This window comes from Podarcis gaigeae (genome assembly GCF_964106915.1).
Source record: "Podarcis gaigeae genome assembly, chromosome: 4".
Lineage (NCBI taxonomy): Eukaryota > Metazoa > Chordata > Lepidosauria > Squamata > Lacertidae > Podarcis > Podarcis gaigeae.
Genome location: NC_139677.1, coordinates 49,102,000 through 49,120,403, shown reverse-complemented (window position 1 = coordinate 49,120,403; position 18,404 = coordinate 49,102,000).

Sequence of the window (18,404 nt, the reverse complement as noted above, 5' to 3'; positions counted from 1 at the left end):
TCAGTGCCTAGAAAGCACGAGTCCAAGCGGTTTTCTGCTTGTCCCACCCTTTCAAGACATGGGTTGGAGCAGTTTTGCTTTTGCCTCCCTGAAAACTAAAACTATTTTACATCAGCACACTGCGGAAAACCTGATGGCCATTTGTTCTGATTCAGGGCTAAACAGTGGGTTTTCCTGGGAGAAAGAGGTGTGGCAAGTGGAAGTTTGAATGAGTAGTTCTGGGAACACTGGGATATGCTAGAGGGCCTCTGATAAGATCTTTCTTAGTAGAAGGATGGCTCATACAGAAGTAGGCATCCACTGCAGAGGGCTATAAAGGTTACTGTCAGCCCCAAGATGCATCAGCACCAGGGTTTGGGAACAAACTGGCCACCAGTTCAGGTGTCTCAATAAGTTGTTTTATACACTCTCTAAATGTGACTATGGTTAATGATCAGAGTATCACATTCTATATCTGGGCTTGTCCACACTATGTGTATGTGGGTCACTGTTTCCATGTGCCTTCCACCAGACATAAGCACCTAAGGTGGCTACGCATGCAGGCATTTGTTTACCTTTGTGCACACAACTTTTTATTTGTAAATGATTGTTCTAAATACGAGAGGCTGTCACACCTGCTTTCTCTGCCTGCCAACCCACTTGCCTACTAGCTTCTTTGCCAACCCCCTTGCCCCACACCCGGCCAACCCCCTTCCTTTACACCCCTCTTCACCTGTCCCATCACAACCTGCTGCAAGCCCTTCCCCTCACAGTTTGCTCCAACCCCTTTTAAGGGAAAAGCAGTGTGGCAAACTGCTCTCTCAAGGAAAAAAATTCCAAGAACTAACTTAGTTGGTCTTTAAGGTGCTACTGGAAGGAATTTTTTTTTGTTTTGCTCTCTCAAGGGTCTCCTGCCTTCCTTTAAACGTGGCTGCAGTGCGGTTTTATGAGGTGAGTGAGGTGCTTCAGAGGGCAGTTTGCCAACCCTGCCCCGCCAGCTGCCTTTAGAAGTGGATGGGGAGGCACTTCAGGGAATGGTTTGCCAAACTCTCTGGAATGTCTCCCACTCTCCTTTAAACAGCTGTCTTGGGCCACCTGCCACAGAAACTGACTGCTTGCTCAGCTGTCTGCCAGTCTGTCATTATGCTGGCGTTGCTGTGGCTGCCTACTGGCGGCCAGGCAAACTGCAACATGATGACAGACTTGCATTTTTATGTACATAGGAAGACTTTTTTTTTGGGGGGGGGGGGAATCAGATTTTCACAAAAGAGCAGTAAAAACTAAAAGTAGAAGTGTGTCACTCCAAGCCAGACAAGGATTTGAAGTTTCTTCCTTTTTCCTTTCCTTCCTTCTGTACCTGCAAGGGCAATTTTTATTTTCAATACAGCTGCTTTGTGCAACTGCAGTTCTGAATATGGAGACATGTCTTCAGGAAGAACTGGCAGTCAAAGGCAGGTCACATTCTTTCCTGTGGGCTGATGAAAACAAAATGAAATAAGAGCTGTGGCAATAGGAGGCACCCAACAAAATGTTACCACATGTAAAAGAACCTGCTCACTCAATGTGCTTCAGGACACCCACAGTTGGATAACAAGCCATTTTATATTGGGTCTTCTTTACTTATCAGCTTATCTGCAGATCAGGAAAATCCAAATTTAGCAAGGGAAGGGGGTTGCTGGTACTTACACAAGGAGGACATAACGTTGCTGCTGGGGGGGGGGGAATTAGAGGCTCACACAGCTTCAAATCTGCATTAAAGTTCAATGTGGATGAACCCCATTCTTCATGAGAGAGTTGAACTTCTATTTTAAAATGTCAATAATAGAAATTCATAAGGAAAAGATTGCAGACACCAACTGGATTTAAACTACCATTTGTGGGGGGAGTGTATGATTTGCTTGGAAGAAGCACTCAAATAGGCTGGAAGCTGGATTACACATCATGTAAAACACGGCATAGCTGCTGAACAGTGAAGTCAGCAATGACTGGTAGCTCACAACAGAAACATTAAGCTATGTGCATAGGAAGAGTACAAAGTATTTGTTGCATGCATCGAAAGAGAGAGATGAGGAAACATGCCTTGTGCTTCTTTGCAGTAGCTACCTGAGCTGTCTCAATATCCTTTGGTTAAACCTTGACAAGATTTATGTGTGCTCCCATCTTCAGAGCACCACACTAGTAAACCGCCTATCACTTCAGTGTGGTCTGCAGAGGGCACAGAGGAGCTGGCAGTTGGGCAGAATGATTATTAAAAGCCTTGTAAAGAGTTCATATGAGAGATGAGTCCCTAGAGAAATGACCACCGCACAGCCTGAGAATGGTATAAGAAGACTCCAAATGAGAAGAACGACTCTTTAAAACCATTTGTGAATGATACTAAAACATGTATGGCAAAAGCAAGAGGTACATTAACAGGGAATGCAGCACAGCTTTCCAGCCCCTTTTCTTCACAACAGCCCATAAGCATAATGCAGAGTTATGGCACCAAACTATGAATCAAGGTGCAAAAGGATAACTGTGGGTGGGTGTAGGTCTGGGTAGGTGGGGTGGAGTTTGAGAAGAGATGAGTGTGGGGTGGCGGTTTTGCTCCGTCCTGTTGTTTATCAAGCATGTGAGATATAACTATCAGGTCTCCTTCCATCACTGCAGAAGAAGTTAGTGACTCCCACTCTCATTAAACAACGACAGATATTAATGATTCTTCCACATAAAATCCCTCAGCTCTGGACATTACTTCTCGCAGCTATGGCAGTGCCAGAGGCATCAGGAAATATACCACCATTGCAAGAGTACACACTACAGAAAAATAACACTATTTCTTATGTGGCGATTGTTATGTACTGAAGTTCTCACCCTGGGCCAGCAGGGGGATACTGTCGATAGTTATGCAAATGAAGGATCGAAAGTGACGCTCAGTGATTGGATAGTTTGTATGCAAATGAAGGATCGAAAGTGACGCTCAGTGATTGGATAGTTTTAGAAAATGGCAACAGTTACATTGTTCTGGAGCTCTATATAAGCAGGCTGACTGAGCTCCTCAGTCAGTTCTGTTCCAGCTTACAAATAAAGAGCTGCTTGGAAGAATCGCTGTGTCGTCTGCTATGTCTACCCACAACTTAACAGCGATCTGACTCTGTAAGGAGGCAAGGCCTGGAACACACAAGTCCCTGAAGCCATGTATCAGACTTCAGTGTGGTTCAGATGGTTGTTAGAATGAGAGTTTGGCCAGGTTACTTGCTCTCCGGCATAGAACTTGCTAGCTAATATTAGTGATGCCTCCAGTGTCCCCTGTAAAACATTCAAAATTCTGTTGCTGGTCCACCACATGCTAATCTGTGCCATTTATTTACAGCCAATACTACAGACACTTCACAGCCTTTCAAACCACATTGATCGGGGTGTGGGTGGGGAATCAGAAAGGACAAATTGCATCTTCTACTTGATTAAAATAATTCACACCCTACCTAGGATCTTGCACCACAGAATTCTGGGAAGGCCCTTGGGAAGTTAATGAGCAATTCTTTTCAGTGTTATCAAGGGCGAATATGAATTATAAGTGTAGTCAGTACTGATATTATATGTGATAAGAGTGTACTAATCCTACCACAGACATTACAAAGTCCAAGTTGGGTTGCTGAGTAATGTAAGTACCGTATTTACCTGAATGTAATGTGCACCTTGTTTGGCCAAATTACATTGCGAAAATTAGGGTGTGCATTAGATTTGATGGCGCATTTACATTTGCCAGCAAATGCTTTTTTGGTTTCAAGGTTTTGAAAACTGAGGTGTGCATTAGATTCAATGGCCTATTAGATTTGTGTAAATATGGTAGCTGGTTTTACACGCCAAGCTAATTTTCTGTCAGGGAGTATGTTATCTGATATATCACCTCAGAATATTTTATTAGCCCCACCTCTGTTGTCATGTAATAGTGACTGATCATTTAGTAAAAGTGGACAGATAAACATGCAGATAGCACCCCTGCCTTTTATCATGCATAGGCCCCAACAGTAATGTTGTCATCCTATGACAAAATACAGTTAGAACTGTATGGGAATACCATGGGATGGCCTTTAATGCATATCAGGTTCCCCAAATGCAAAGCTGTAACCCAAAACATTATTTGGCCGAGAATTCATCTCTATCAAATGGCCTGTAGCAATGGGGATTGCGCCCACAGAACCCACATAACGCCATAGCAAGGTGAGGAAGGCTAGGAAGGTAGGTCATCAGCTGCCACCACAGTCATTCACAATATAAGCTCTTTTCAGAGTAGGAGGGAAGGTGGGTGTTGAATTCTGGCATCCAATAACATGTGGGCATGTCTGAGGGAGCACATTTTGGTGTAGGAGAGATGGAGCTAGTAGAAACAGGAACTGAAGAGGAAGAGTGGTCTCTTGCCCATTGTAGATTTTTGAGGGTATATATATTGAGAACTTTTGTGGGTTAGAAAATGTTAGAAAATGGTTACTAAAACAGAGAAAGTGGAACTGGGCCAAATACTATTAGGCAGATGGCCAGCACTGTCAGATAGCATCAGAAGAGATTTGCTATAGAATCAAAACACCACGTATTAATGTTCGTGACTCATATAGGAACCATTGCCATTGCTCTAAATAGGCCTCATTACCTGAATGACAACAGAACACAGAACATGTGTCAGTGAACATGGGAAAACATAATATTAAGGAGCATGTGGTTGGGACTAGCCCCTGCCATTAATACTTTCAAGACAAAAGACAAACTTGGAGACCATTTAGTTCAGCCCTCATCCTTAATAAGCTCTTCACTAGCTGAGGCCAATGTCTGAAAGATGCAGGAAGAGAGAGGTCATATGGAGGAAGAAGAATAGAAGCTAGATAGGAAAGGTGAAAGAGCTGCTACCAGGGGAAGTTCAATGCCTTTTGCAGAAAATCACAGGACACGACAGGAAGGACCAGCTGACTGTCCTTGGGGAAATCACATGAGCCTGGGGGAAATACGCTTCTTTCCATTTCATTTTGCAACTAGGAGTAGCTCACTAACTGAAGTGCTGGTGTACAGATCAAATGTTCTGAGTTCAAGTGCTGCTGACCCGAACAATCTTTCGAATTTGTCACCAAGAGCAAGTAAAATAAAGCATGTGGTATAAATCTGAAACATAAAACCATTAAATAGATCAATAAAACCTAAGTCCCAGGAGAGATGACATTATTTTTGTGCCTCTTCAACTGTTTTGGTATGTGCACTGATGTCCTATTCAGAAACTTTTCAAATGTTTTACTTAGCATAAAACACCTCGAAGGACTGGTAGAATGTGTGAGAAAAGCAGAGAAGTCGACAGTTTTCAAGCTGTCTGTGATGGACAAGATTTATACAATAGCTTCATTGGTTTTCAGTCAGAGGAAGAGGCAGTGGAAAGCTTGATGCACATTGTGATTGACAGTAGCTGCCAAGATAATCATCCACTATGACAATTATTTATTTTATTCATTGACTTACCAATGCTTTTGCTTAGCTAGCATAACTACTGCTAAGCTTGCCTATCTCTTGAGAGTCATGAAGAAACAATTTGTGCTGAAGCACCAAGAGGGAAGAAAGTGTGCATTGCATTATATTTCTTCTCTCCCCGACTTCGTTTACGTGGCATACCTGTGTCTAGAGTTATGGCTAGCCAGGTCCGGCCCTGCCATGAAGTAATGTGAAGTGAATGCTTCAGGTAGCAGAAGTGCCATTTCCCTGCCTCTGACATAAGTAATTTAAAAGCAAATGTGCTTCAGAGGAGAGACTGGTATCCTGTTGGCTTTTCGTTTCAGATGCTTCAGGTACAAAAAGTATCTACAATAATTGATACTGGAATACAACTTTGAACCCATTTCAATTTCTGATTTGTTCACACTTTCAGGAGGTGAAGTTGGGGGCCAAAGTGAATTTAAAGTCAACCCCCTGTCCCAGCATCAGGGACCCTTAACTCACCTCTCTTTATTTCTGAGGTAAGTGACAATATAAACAGTAGTAGCCTGGTTGGCATTCTAAGGCTGTGTACACACTGTACCCTTAAAGCACATTTGAAGCAAATTCCCTCCCCCCTCAAAATAATTCTGTGCACTCTAGTTTACCCCTCACAGAGTTACAATTCCAGCAACCTTAACAAGCCACAGTACCCAGAATTCTTTGAGGGAAAGAATGTGTTTGAAATGCACTTCAAAGGTGAAGTGTGCATGCCAGTCTCTGTATTAGAGATCTGTGAATGGTCCAAGATAGTCAGGGAGAGAGGGTCACTGGACTATCCAGAAATTCATTATATAGGCATGACTTTTTATTTGACAGAACCCATATTGAGAAATGGCCTCTCTCGGGACTGTCATTCTGGAGTTTTTTATTTTGAGGATTTAAAACTTTTATTTGAATTACTCAGTGTTTTAAATAACTCTTAAAACTGCTAAATAGCTCACAATTAATAAAATAATCAGCTGGGATGCTAATTATAACCATTTCTAAATCTTGAGATAATCATTTCTGAATCTCACTTGTGTGAAGAAGTCGGAGCTTATATTGGCCACAGTTTAACTAGGGCTCAAAATGCATTTGAAACATGGAAAAGGTTGGGAGTCAGATGAAAATATTTTGCCTTGCTCCTCTCTTCAGTGCTTGCTTTGTGTTCAGTTTATTTTATTTTGTTTTTTTAGCTTAGGGTAGCCTATCCAGGCACTGAGTTTCCCGTAATAACTGGAGAGCTGATATGAGAGACTGATCTCATTTTGTGGTTGTAGTCACATGGCACGGATCAGCTATATGAGATGTGAACCCTCCACAGCAGACCCCAATAACTGCTGTTAATCTGTCTGGCTATTCAAGGCTTTCTTCACACAAGGAACTAAAAAGGAAAGGGGGGGGGGAGAGAATCAGTCTGCACAGGAGTTCAATGGTGGCAGTCACTCAGTGAAGATTTAAAGGGGGCGTGGCTGGAGACCAAACTTTTCTATGAACTCGCCCTATTTAACCTTTCCTTTATTCCCCTGCATCGTCAAGGGCAACATTAATAGGATGTGACATGTCCCATAATCTGTTAATCATTCTGTCAAACTGGTAATTTGGGACAATGACAGACTTTCAGTCACTCGAACAAATGGCGGTTTCATCAGGCCTTTTGATCAGATGATTAAACCTCAAAAGTATTGGGTCAGATGGCTGAAGAGGTGATCGTGTTTCTCCATGGGTGTCAGGACAGATTTTTATAAAGTGAATCAGGCTAGAACACAGTTATTCACTACATCACTACAAACAACTCCATTAAAAACAATAGTCAGGTTTCCACTTTTGACCAGTTTTCATTTCCCCTACGTATCTTTACTCTGCTCTTTGGTGTGGGTGTGTGTAAGAACAAATACCCCCCAAAAGGACTACAGTGGTACCTCGGGTTAAGAACTTAATTCGTTCTGGAGGTCCGTTCTTAACCTGAAACTGTTCTTAACCTGAGGTACCACTTTAGCTAATGGGGCCTCCCGCTGTCATTGCGCTGCCAGAGCATGACTTCTGTTCTCATCCTGAAGCAAAGTTCTTAACCTGAGGTACTATTTCTGTGTTAGCGGAGTCTGTAACCTGAAGCGTCTGAAACCTGAAGCATCTGTAACCCAAGGTACCACTGTATCTGGAACTGAACATAGGAACAAATTTGCACAGCAAAATTAAGCGCAGTAAGCCCACAACTTACATGGGGGCTATGTTTTGGGGGTTGGGCCCAAAGCCAAAATAGCATATAGTCAAAACACACTGGGTTCAATGGTGGGTGGGATTGCCAATGTCATTTTTACTTCAGAATTTACCACTAGCTGTGGGAGAAGGGGTGATCCACCTAAATTGGCAGAGGTATCTTCCATAAGCCCACCCCATTCAGTTGGTTCTCCTAAACTTTGGAATCCCTCTGGAGGATAGATTGGGAGTGGCCAAAAGTCATGTTCCACCCACATGAATTTCTCTAGATCCAATGTATTTTTCTTATTTTGTGAAGGATCGGCTGCAATTTAACAGGCAATGGTACTTATAGACTATAGAAAAATGTCTTATATACTTGTGAGACCACAGGCAATGGTGCATTGGACTGCAGAAAAAGTTTCTATCATATGTGAGGCATTTTTAAAAGTATAATAGGATAGTAGTCTATGCAAAATTAACATTCGGCTGTCCTGACCCAGGCAGCCTACATAGGAGAAGTGCAGCAAATGATCCTAGGAGGAAGGAGCCTTGCCTACCCACCTGGCAAATTTATGCCTTTCACCTCTAGAACTCCAATTCCAACATGGTGTGAGGCTGCTAAGTGGAATGAATTTATTGGTGTCAGTTCATTCCCTAATGGGTAACAGTTCATGTCACAAAATCAGCAAATATAATTTATTGTGACTGAAGAGTCTCCTCTTGAGAGACTTGGGAGTATGCAAGCATGATAGAATTAGTTTTTGGCCCTTGGGAGAATGGATGGGGTACTGGGAAAGGGGGTGAAGACTGCACTTCTGCAATGGAAACAGAGGTAATAACTAAGAAAGGCCCTGCACCTCCTAACCCCTGTATGAACCAGACCAGAGAAAGTTCCTGTGCAGCTTGTTTGAGACGCTAATGAAAAACAGTTGCATTAGGCCTCATTTTATAATGGGGATAAAATGTAATGTGATGTCAGATCGATGGTAAACTCACTAGGAAAACAAAATTATCAGAGTATAACAGAGGCAACAGACCATTTCTGTGCTTGCACTAGAGAGAAACATAACCTAATGACCTCTCTCATTTACTGAGAGGAAATCCAGCTGAAAACCTCAAGGGGTCTTGAAACAATTCCAGGTTGCTGTGCTCTCCAGTTTAGTTCATGCAAGCTCTGTTTTCATCTCATTTTAAGCCTCAATGTCAAGACTGTGAAGCAAAGCAGATGGCACCACATTTGTGCTCATATCCTTCTTCAGATCATGGAAAAATTGAATGGGAGGGCTCTTTGAATTGCTGCCGAATTACACTAAATTTTCTCTTTAAGAATCAGAGGAATCTGCCTAATGCCACATTTGACTGTTTATCAATCCAGCCCAGCATTGTTTACTCCAGCTTTCCACAGCCTGTAGCCTTCTCTGCATTCCAAATCCCATCCGCCCCAGCCAGCAAGGGCAATGGCCATGGGGTGTTGGGAGTTGTAGTCCAGCAACCACTGGAATCCATCAAGGTGGAGAAGGTTGTTCTACTCAGTAGAGGACTTTCGCATCACCTGTGACCTCAGACTTTTCTTCAAGCTGAGACTTTCTGCATGCACAGCCTGTGCTCTTCTATTGAACTGCAGTCCCTCCTTCAAATGTTTGTGAGGAAACAAAGGCAAATGAGAAGGGGCATACAAAACCGATCTGTTTGCTGGCTTCCCAGTGCATACGGAAAGTGACTGCAGTTCCCTCTGACCTCAGTCTCCAACTGGCTAGGAAATACAAATATAGTTCAGAGCAAAAGGCAAGCGTGTCTCTTTGGGGATCTTGGCTGCTCATTGGATTACATTCTGATTACCCCAGCTACCATCCATCCTCTGCTGTGTACATCTACAAACACAAGCAAGTGGAGAAAGATGTTGATTACAGAGTGGGGGGTGGGGGGGTGGGAATGACCCCACCTTCGCCTTTCAGTGATCAGGAAGCTTGTGCACAGCAAACAAAAACCTGAACTGCTTTGGAGCAGAGACAGAGGTAAATCTTTAAGCAGCTGCCATTCTAATTATAGCATTGCACATGCACAGATGTAAGAGAGATTCTAGCTGTAGGATTACGCCAGAAGAAGGGTTGTGTATGTACTTCTGCCACTGGCTTGGCCCTTGACCCTGGAGGGCAAGTTTCAGGACATAAGCCTTTTTTGTACTTTAGATTATCTGTCTATAAACTCCACAGTGATAATTCTCTAACCTGACCAAGGTCTTGGGAGGCTTAACTGCTGTTTCCAAAGTGCTTAGAAATCTCTAGAGGTTAGGCACACTGGGTGGCTGAAAAGGGTCCTCCACAGTCCAAGTCTTCCTGAGCATGGACACCCAAAGGAAAAAGAGAAAAGCTATCTGGAAGTGGGGGGTAGAACATGACTCTATCATAAAATGTGTTTGGGGATTTCTTGTTCTTAGGTCTCCAATGCATTGATTTACTGAATTTGTATCTTGCCATTCCTTGCTCCCAAAGGAGCACAGGGCAGCAAATACATCATCATCGCCATTAACAACATTAATTCTAAAATGTAGAACAGTTAAAAACATTCTCTCACCAAGTGATACCAGGGTTGCCAGGAACTGTGTCCTTCAGCCATCAAATGCCTGAGAAAACAGGAATGTTTTCAAATGCCACCTGATTGTCAATAAAGATGGAGACAGGACACATCTGACCAGGGGGGGCATTCCACAAACAGGGAACTTCTGCTGAAAAGGCACTGTCACAAGTCAATGCCAAGCAGGCAGCCCTTGCTGACCACGAACAAGGCCTCACCAGCTGACCATAGCATCCAGTAAGTCAGAAAAGGTTTAGGTCAGTGCTGGCTTCAGGAATCAGCCTATATTGGGTATTAATGCACATCAGCAGGGCACTCCCTACTGGCTCCCAGAGTTCCCTCCTTGCTGTTCCTGTCTGGTCACTTGTCCTTGCCAACTGTGTACACACTGAGAATAACAAGGAAAAGAGGCAACAGCATCCACTGGCCTACAACTTTCCTGGACCATGGTGCATTAATCATCAGAGTAGGAAGGGACATTGGGGGTCATCTGCTCCCATCTCAACACACGGTCCTCCAGCCAGTTTGAAACCATACTGGCTTCTGCTTAGCTTTGCAAATGTGCTAGCAGTATTTATTGCTGCACAACTAGAGCTGATATAGCCCAGTGGAATTGGGCAAGCTAATGGGTGGTAATAGCAAGAAATTGGCCCACTAAGCACTGATGGCATAGTGCCTGATATTCTCCCCAATCCTGCAAAATAAAATAAAATTCTTCAGCTACACTAGTTTCTTCTGATCATATTTGTACAAATTATTTGACCCATTAACTTTACGTGGTCACTGCAACAGATTACCAGGGGGCAATTTCACTTTAAACCATCTTGCCAATTATATACCAGGCCTGCAAAATGTGTAACCTACCAAGCCAATGACAGCCTACCACTATAGATGGTGAATCACTAGATGCTGCTAATTTTGTTTGTTTCTAATTGTTCACCTGGGATTGCAGAACTGAGGGATGTTGTCCAACACGCAGGAGGCCACGTACAATATAACTTCCCAAAACTGTTGATCTCCAGATGTTGGACAATGACTCCCATCAGCCCCAGCCAGCATTTCTGATGGACAAGGATGTTAGGAGTGGTTGTCCAACAGCACCTGGAGAGCACCAAGTTGGGAAAGGCTACAATATGTGTCTGGGCTTTTTTCAGCTTCGTTAGAAAGGGATTAAGGGAGTTTTCTGGGAAAGGCAGAGAAAATATTCATTAAATACATAGCCTTTAACCTAACCAATGCAACAGGCACTAATGATTGTTTGCTGTGGCTCCAATGAAAGTTTAATTAAAAATAATTGTGCATGAAGCAATATCAATTGTCACAATTGCACCAAGATTCAATGGATTCATTGGGTGCCTATTTTCATCATTTTTTGATCCTGATCCAAAGCTACAAAATAAATTTGATTCACTGTGGGTGTTGTGTATTTGCTGGCAATCCTGCAAACAGCCCAAAAGATAGGCACAGTCACAAGGCTGCTTTCACAGCTGAGTATTTATTTCTATTGTGTAACACAACTCATTATTTTTGTGAGCTATCCAGAGAGATGTTATTGGTAACTAAATAAGGCTAACTCTGCCTACCTGGAAATAAGCCCCATTGAATTCAGTGGGACTTGCATCTGAGTAGACATGGTTAGACTTTACGCCTTAGCTACTAAGTAAATAAAAAAGTAAAGAATTAAGGGGGTTGGTAAAATTGAGGAGAATAGAAACTAGAAGGGAACTAGTTCTCACAGAAGCCTGGGACACAGGAAGCTGCTTCATATCATGCCATAGGATTAGCCCATCTCTCTGCTCTGACTGGCCATTGCTGTCTGTACCATCACCTGCTCCCTGGTTCCTGGAGATGTCAGGCATTGAACCTGGGACCTTCTGCACGCAAAGCAGGTCCCTTCCCAAGCTCTACCTGATTTGAAACTATGAGCTCGTCCACATCTGAGTTGCCTGTGTGTTTGCAACGGTCTGCATTCCCATTCAAGTTGCATAGCCCACCTGACATTACCCTCCGACAACACCAGTCTCAATGCTTTCCTCCTGTGAATTTGGGTTTACCTGATAAAGAGATAATCCAATAAATGTGGGGGAAATCATACTCCAAACCACTCCACTTAGGGTTGCAGATGATTTGTTTATGTGTTTTGGGGTGGATCAATCGTCACTTTCTACTACTCCTTCTTGCATACCTGCTACCGCTTAGGTGCTTTGATTTCTTTTCCAGCCATTCTCATAACCATTTTGGTGCACTTCAGAACTATATTCCTCCCCCACCCTTTCAATTCCTCAGATTTGCACAAAACCAGAAATTTTCACAAGCAAACCACACTATTTTTTTCTACACTAGATATTGCACAGCAGGTTCACCTGAAAATTGTGTGCTGAGAATTTACCATTGCTTTCATTTCTTTTCCTGCTGTGTTCCTACCTAATTCCAGCACCTCTGAATGAAAACTTCCCATATACGTAAAAAGGTATTTTTCAAGCCATAATGTCTCAGTATCCATGTATATATTTTGAATTTGTTGTGCATCAGATTTAAATTCCACAAGAGTTAAAAAATTAATTTGGGCTTCTTAGCAAATATGTATAGTACAGATATCATACAACAAAGTCATAGGCTGCAATCCTATACACACCCAGGGCTTTACTTCAGAGTAGGCATGTAAAGGATTCTTTTATTCAAGTTAAAAACTATGGGATATAAGCTTTCTGAATTTGCCATCTCTGGAAGATTTTGAAGGTGAGGCTTGTATGCCAATACCTTTCTTTTTCTTCACTGAACTAAAAGCATTTTTGTATCCTTCATGGGGAAAACATTAGCAATTCTATCTTTGATAAATTAACTTACAGTTCTGTCTACAGGGCAGCTAAGCCCCAATTCTGAGCACAAGTACTTGGGAAACCATTGATTTCAAGGGAAGTTATATCCAAGAAGGTCTGCTTAGGATTAAATTGTCAGTCTCACTGAAGTCAATGGAATAAATTGCCCAATCCTAAACACATTTTCACATAAACCATTAAAAACAGCCCCAAGCCATTCTCATGCAATTTGTGTGCATGTGTGGCTATGGTTAATACGTGTCACAAAGCAGAGGAGAGCCATTTTAAAACCAAATGTACATTCTACCCAATCAAAATTTTACATTCAAACTAATTGAGAAAACTATAATGTGAAAATGCCCTTTAACATCAACTGTGCACACACTAACTGATTTGTAGCCGAAAATGTCATTTTTGTCACTCCAGAAGTGTCCATGCTTGTTGTCAATGAGCTGCTTTCAATCTAGATTGATTCTAGATCATGCCGTTTACAAAGGGTAAGTGTGTTACTTCTACCTTGAGGTGCTATTAAAACTAGTGAACCTGGTTTCCAATGACAAATGTGAATTATTTCTGTTACATGAGTAACATGTGGCTTCTAGCAACTGGGATTCATCCTATGCCCTTTTAAAATGTAGGGTTTTTTTGGGGGGTGATGAGTTGTTTTCATTTCAATTATATATTTTGTGGTTTTATATTCTAATTTTGTTCTGTAAACTGCCCTGAGACCTCTGGGTATAGGGCAGTATATAAATTCTATCACCACCATCATCATCATCATCATTAAACACAGTCATACTTGGGTTTATGCATAGACTAAAAAACCCCCCCAGGCATCAAGGCTCCTATTTTGGCTCTAATTACTGTATTCCTAATGGGGTCATATACTTTCATGGTTTACATATAGCCTTCTTATTTTTAAAAATATGGTACTCATGTGCTGTTTGAATTGTTTCCACACTTTTATTTTCATACTTTACAATACAATATTTGAGGGGGCCCCAGGTTGATGGACATTGCCGTTCAAATGGTGTGTGTGCCATCATGGGATAGATTAGGTTGCATGGGCCCCCAATGCACCTGATTAGCAGGGCCTGCAACTCTCCCTTTGGTCCAAACATGTTTTTACCTGCCTGCCATATAAGACATCAGGTGTAGGACAGGTGGGCGTGGCTTTGCCAAAGCAGCCTCATGGGAGATTTGGTGGGTCCAATTAAGCCCACAGACCGGAGGTTCCTCACGCCTCCCATAAAGCATCAGTGCTAAAAGGTCTTCCTGTGCAACTACACTGAAATGAATGATCCTGATGCAGCAGAATTGTGTGGTGTGATTGCACTTATGTTACCGATTAAAGCCAACCCATTCCTTGCCTAATAATGATTTTGCTAGATTTTAGGACTATTTCACACACATGACTCTTTCTTGCAAGCTAAATAGAGGGGAAAGATGAGGTAGATATATTATGTTCTTGTTACTTGCAAAACATAGCACTAATCCCTGCAGGCTCTTGGGCATATCACATGGCACTTGTTCTGATGCTGTGGCACACAAAAGCCATCTGCTTAAGAGGCCCAGGCTCAATTAGTTTCGTTACCACTGCTATGTGATTTTGCAAATGCAGAAACTCTTGAGTCAGTGGAAAATGAAAATGCAAACAACGTCAATTTCTCCTGTCTTCATAATGACCTTAAAAGGGTTACATAACCAAACTACCACTTTTCCTCTCAATTAAATACATACATTTATATAATAGAACACCAAGAGCACTAAGCGTAGGGAGGTTAGGTATCAGCAGACTTCTGTTATGGCCAGAGATTGATTGATAGTTTATTTAACCAACCGTTGTACTGGAAACATTACATGGAGGCACCTAGCAATGCCACAAAGAAAGCTATGACTAGTCCCCTATAATGGACTGAACTTTCATAAGCAGGAGTAATAATTTTTATTATTATTATTATTATTATTATTATTATTATTATTATTATTAGTGAGAGGAAGCACTGACTAAAAAGAATGATTCCCAACGAGATGTGTATTCACAGCATGAGGACCATTTTTAAGAGGGGAGCAATGGGGCCCCATTCACACCCAGTGGCATTGTAACACCTACAAAAAATACCCTCCAACCATGTTTGTAGCCTGGGGGGGAGCAGGACTTGGTTAGGGGGAGCAGGACTTTTCTCAGGGGGTAGCAGAACTGACTTGATTGGTCAGTTAGTTAAGTGTTTCTATTGTTTTACTTGATCTGGGGGCAGGCAGCTGCCCCCCCCCCAGTTATGCCCTTGCCTCCAACTGAGAAAAAGAATGATATTGGTGCAAGAAGAAAGAAGGCACATCCCCCAGGATGATATTGGTGCAAGAAGAAAGAAGGCACATCCCCCAGGCTACTGGAGCCACATAAAGGGCCTAGGGTAAGGTGCATCTTGGTGTCCTGTCTGACTTTACACAGAACAGTCCTCTTTTTGAAGGTGCCTTCTATTTGAAGGGCTGTGCAGTTTATGGACAGGACAGAACAGCAAGAGGGAAGCAAAGGAGTTGGGAAGCTGCCCATTGATGGTTGGCATCTGCCCAACAGGCAGGGCAGCCACATAGTTCACCTGGCAAGCATTTCCTCCAGTATAGTGAGATGTATTCCTATTTTATTCATAAGAATTATTTCCCAATAGTATCTACACATATAAATTAGCAGAATAAAGTGTTATGGAAATCTGTGCCCTTTTTTGTCCCCCCCTTTTAGATGAGCAAGCAGCCACCCAAGGCCTGCAGGAGGGCAGGGCAGGTTAACAAGGGAGTTGTCATCCATAACCTGGAGCAGTTCACAGCCACAGAGGGGACAATTTGCTTTGTGTAGTGAGAGAAACACAGAAAGGCCACAATCCAACGATTGCAGGGATGAGGAAACACTATTCCCTCAAACATAGTCTTTTGGGCGCCACATGGCAATTGTGGGCGTGGACAGAGCTGATGATGGACAGGGCTCAAAGCCTGTGGTTGGTGGGAGCATCTTATCACCCGCCCTCTTACTTCAGGCAGCTGAAAGAGGAGCCCATTGCTCTTGCCAGAGGTTTGAGCTCACTGCTTGCACATTGAGTCCATCCATCCTGGCACCCTTGTTTCTTCCCCTGCCCCCCTTCTCTCCCCCCAAGCTCCTCCTAATACACAGACATGAAATCAAATATAATTCTTTGTGAAGACTGCACCGTAAGACTGCAGTTTGGGTTGGCAACAAAAGGGGTGGTTCTCTGCAGGTGGAATAGTGTATCTGATCTGTTCCTTGGGGGGCAAAGTTATTTGAATGTGGGATAGAAATCCATTCAGTTTCCAAACAGATGTTGAAGCCCAGGGCCATAGGTTGGTTTCCCACCCCCAGAGTAAAGGGCAGTTTGTTGTGTGATGGCAGAGGAACTGCTGGGGAAAGAGGGGAGTGGGTTATTGGCTCAGGGCATCCCAGTTTCAAAGCTTCACACTGTAATTGCTCTTCATGATTGCTTTTTTGCCCAGGCAGACCTATTCTAAGGTCAGAAATTAAGCATCACAGTTTGCCCAAATGCCCTCTCTTCTGCTCTTGCCTATCCCCCTACACAGGGTCAGATAATCCCTTTCTCGCCCCCACCCCCACCTCTTTCTCATTTGGGCCCATTAATGCATCTCAGCAAGGGTTGCCAAAGAAAGGTCTTCGTCGATGTATGTCACAGCCAGTTCCTGTTTCTCTAGCCTGTGGAAAACCTCTACTAAAGAAACAGGAACTGGTTGTCACATCGGTTAAGACCTTTCTTTGGCAACCTTGGCTGAGATGCATTAGGGTGCACTGAGAGTGTGGGTGGAAAGGGATGATCCGCCCCCACGTGCTTGCTAGAGCTCAAAAGCAAAGAGCATTAGCCTAAAAAAAAGTTTCACTAAACCAGTTGAGAAGTGGAGCAATGTTAATCCTGGGCAATGCCATCCTAGTTTAGTGGATGTGGTAAGGCAGGATAATGTAAACAAAGAGCATTATTGCTAAATGACCTGCTATATCACGCGAGGCTTTAAAGAGACACTCAGAGTTGTAATTAAGTGTTTTAGCCCTCCTGAATGCACCAGTATAATTGAGGGTGAAACCCCGGCCTTTATCACAGAGACTCCTAAATCCTTCTTTCCACATCGTCTTCCCTTTGCATAACAATTTCTCCATTAGGCACTTGTAATACTGCTGCATTCACCCTTTCCTTTTGAAATATCTTTAGAGTCCAGATCTGCCTGTAACTCAGATTTATGAGCCATCGAGTCCGGGGCTAATCCGACTGGCAACAGTCTCCCAAGGTCCCAGGATGAAGAGCTCTAACTCAGCCCCAAGATCCTTTAATTGAAGGTGCCAGGTATACAATGCAGGTGCTCTGCTACTGGCTTATCATCCCACCGTGAATGTTTATTGCAATCATTACATTTTCAGCCTGCCCTCCACATTCTGTGATTTCAAGTCCAGCAAAATGTGGAGGGCAAGAAAATGAGGAGAAAACAGGGGGTCCCAGGTTCTGAAGCAGGTTTCCAGCCTTATAAACATATTATTCTTTGCATTTTAAAAAGAAATGTGGAGGTAACTGGCTGGGAGATCGTGACTTGCCCCAAGCAAAAAATAGAATCTGTATTGGAGATGAGCGTTGAGCTGAGATCTGAATCTAATGCTTACAAAGTAGACGCAAACACCAAGCAATATTTTAAAATACAGAATACAATAAAATACAAAATACAGAATACAAAAATAAATTATAATCACAACATAAAAATGTACAGAAGAGACAGAATAAAACCGTTTGCAAGAGAAAGGTATTTGTATCTTGCAGTAAAAGACATGGGCAGTTCAAATTAATTTTATTGGAAACAAAATTACAAAATGCTACCATGTAAGCTTATACACACGGGTTGAATTGTGTCAAGTTAACTGTGTTAAAATGTTACAGATAGGTAGCCGTGTTGGTCTGCCATAGTCAAACCAAAAAAAATTCCTTCCAGTAGCACCTTAAAGACCAACTAAGTTAGTTCTTGGTATGAGCTTTCGTGTGCATGCACACTTCTTCAGATACACTGAAACAGAAGTTACCAGACCCTTCTATATAGTGAGAAGATGGGGAGGGGTATTACTCAGAAGGGTGGTGGGAATGGGTGATTGGCAGATAGCTGTGATGAGCCTGTTGACGACTCTTAACGACTGCAATAGGTCTTACAGGAAAAAGCAAGGGGTGAGAAGGTGAAAAATGGCTTTGTCATGTATAATGAGATAAGAATCCAATGTCTTTGTTCAGACCAGGTCTCTCCATGGTTTTAAGTTTGGTAATAAGTTGCAATTCAGCAGCTTCTCTTTCCAGTCTATTTCTGAAA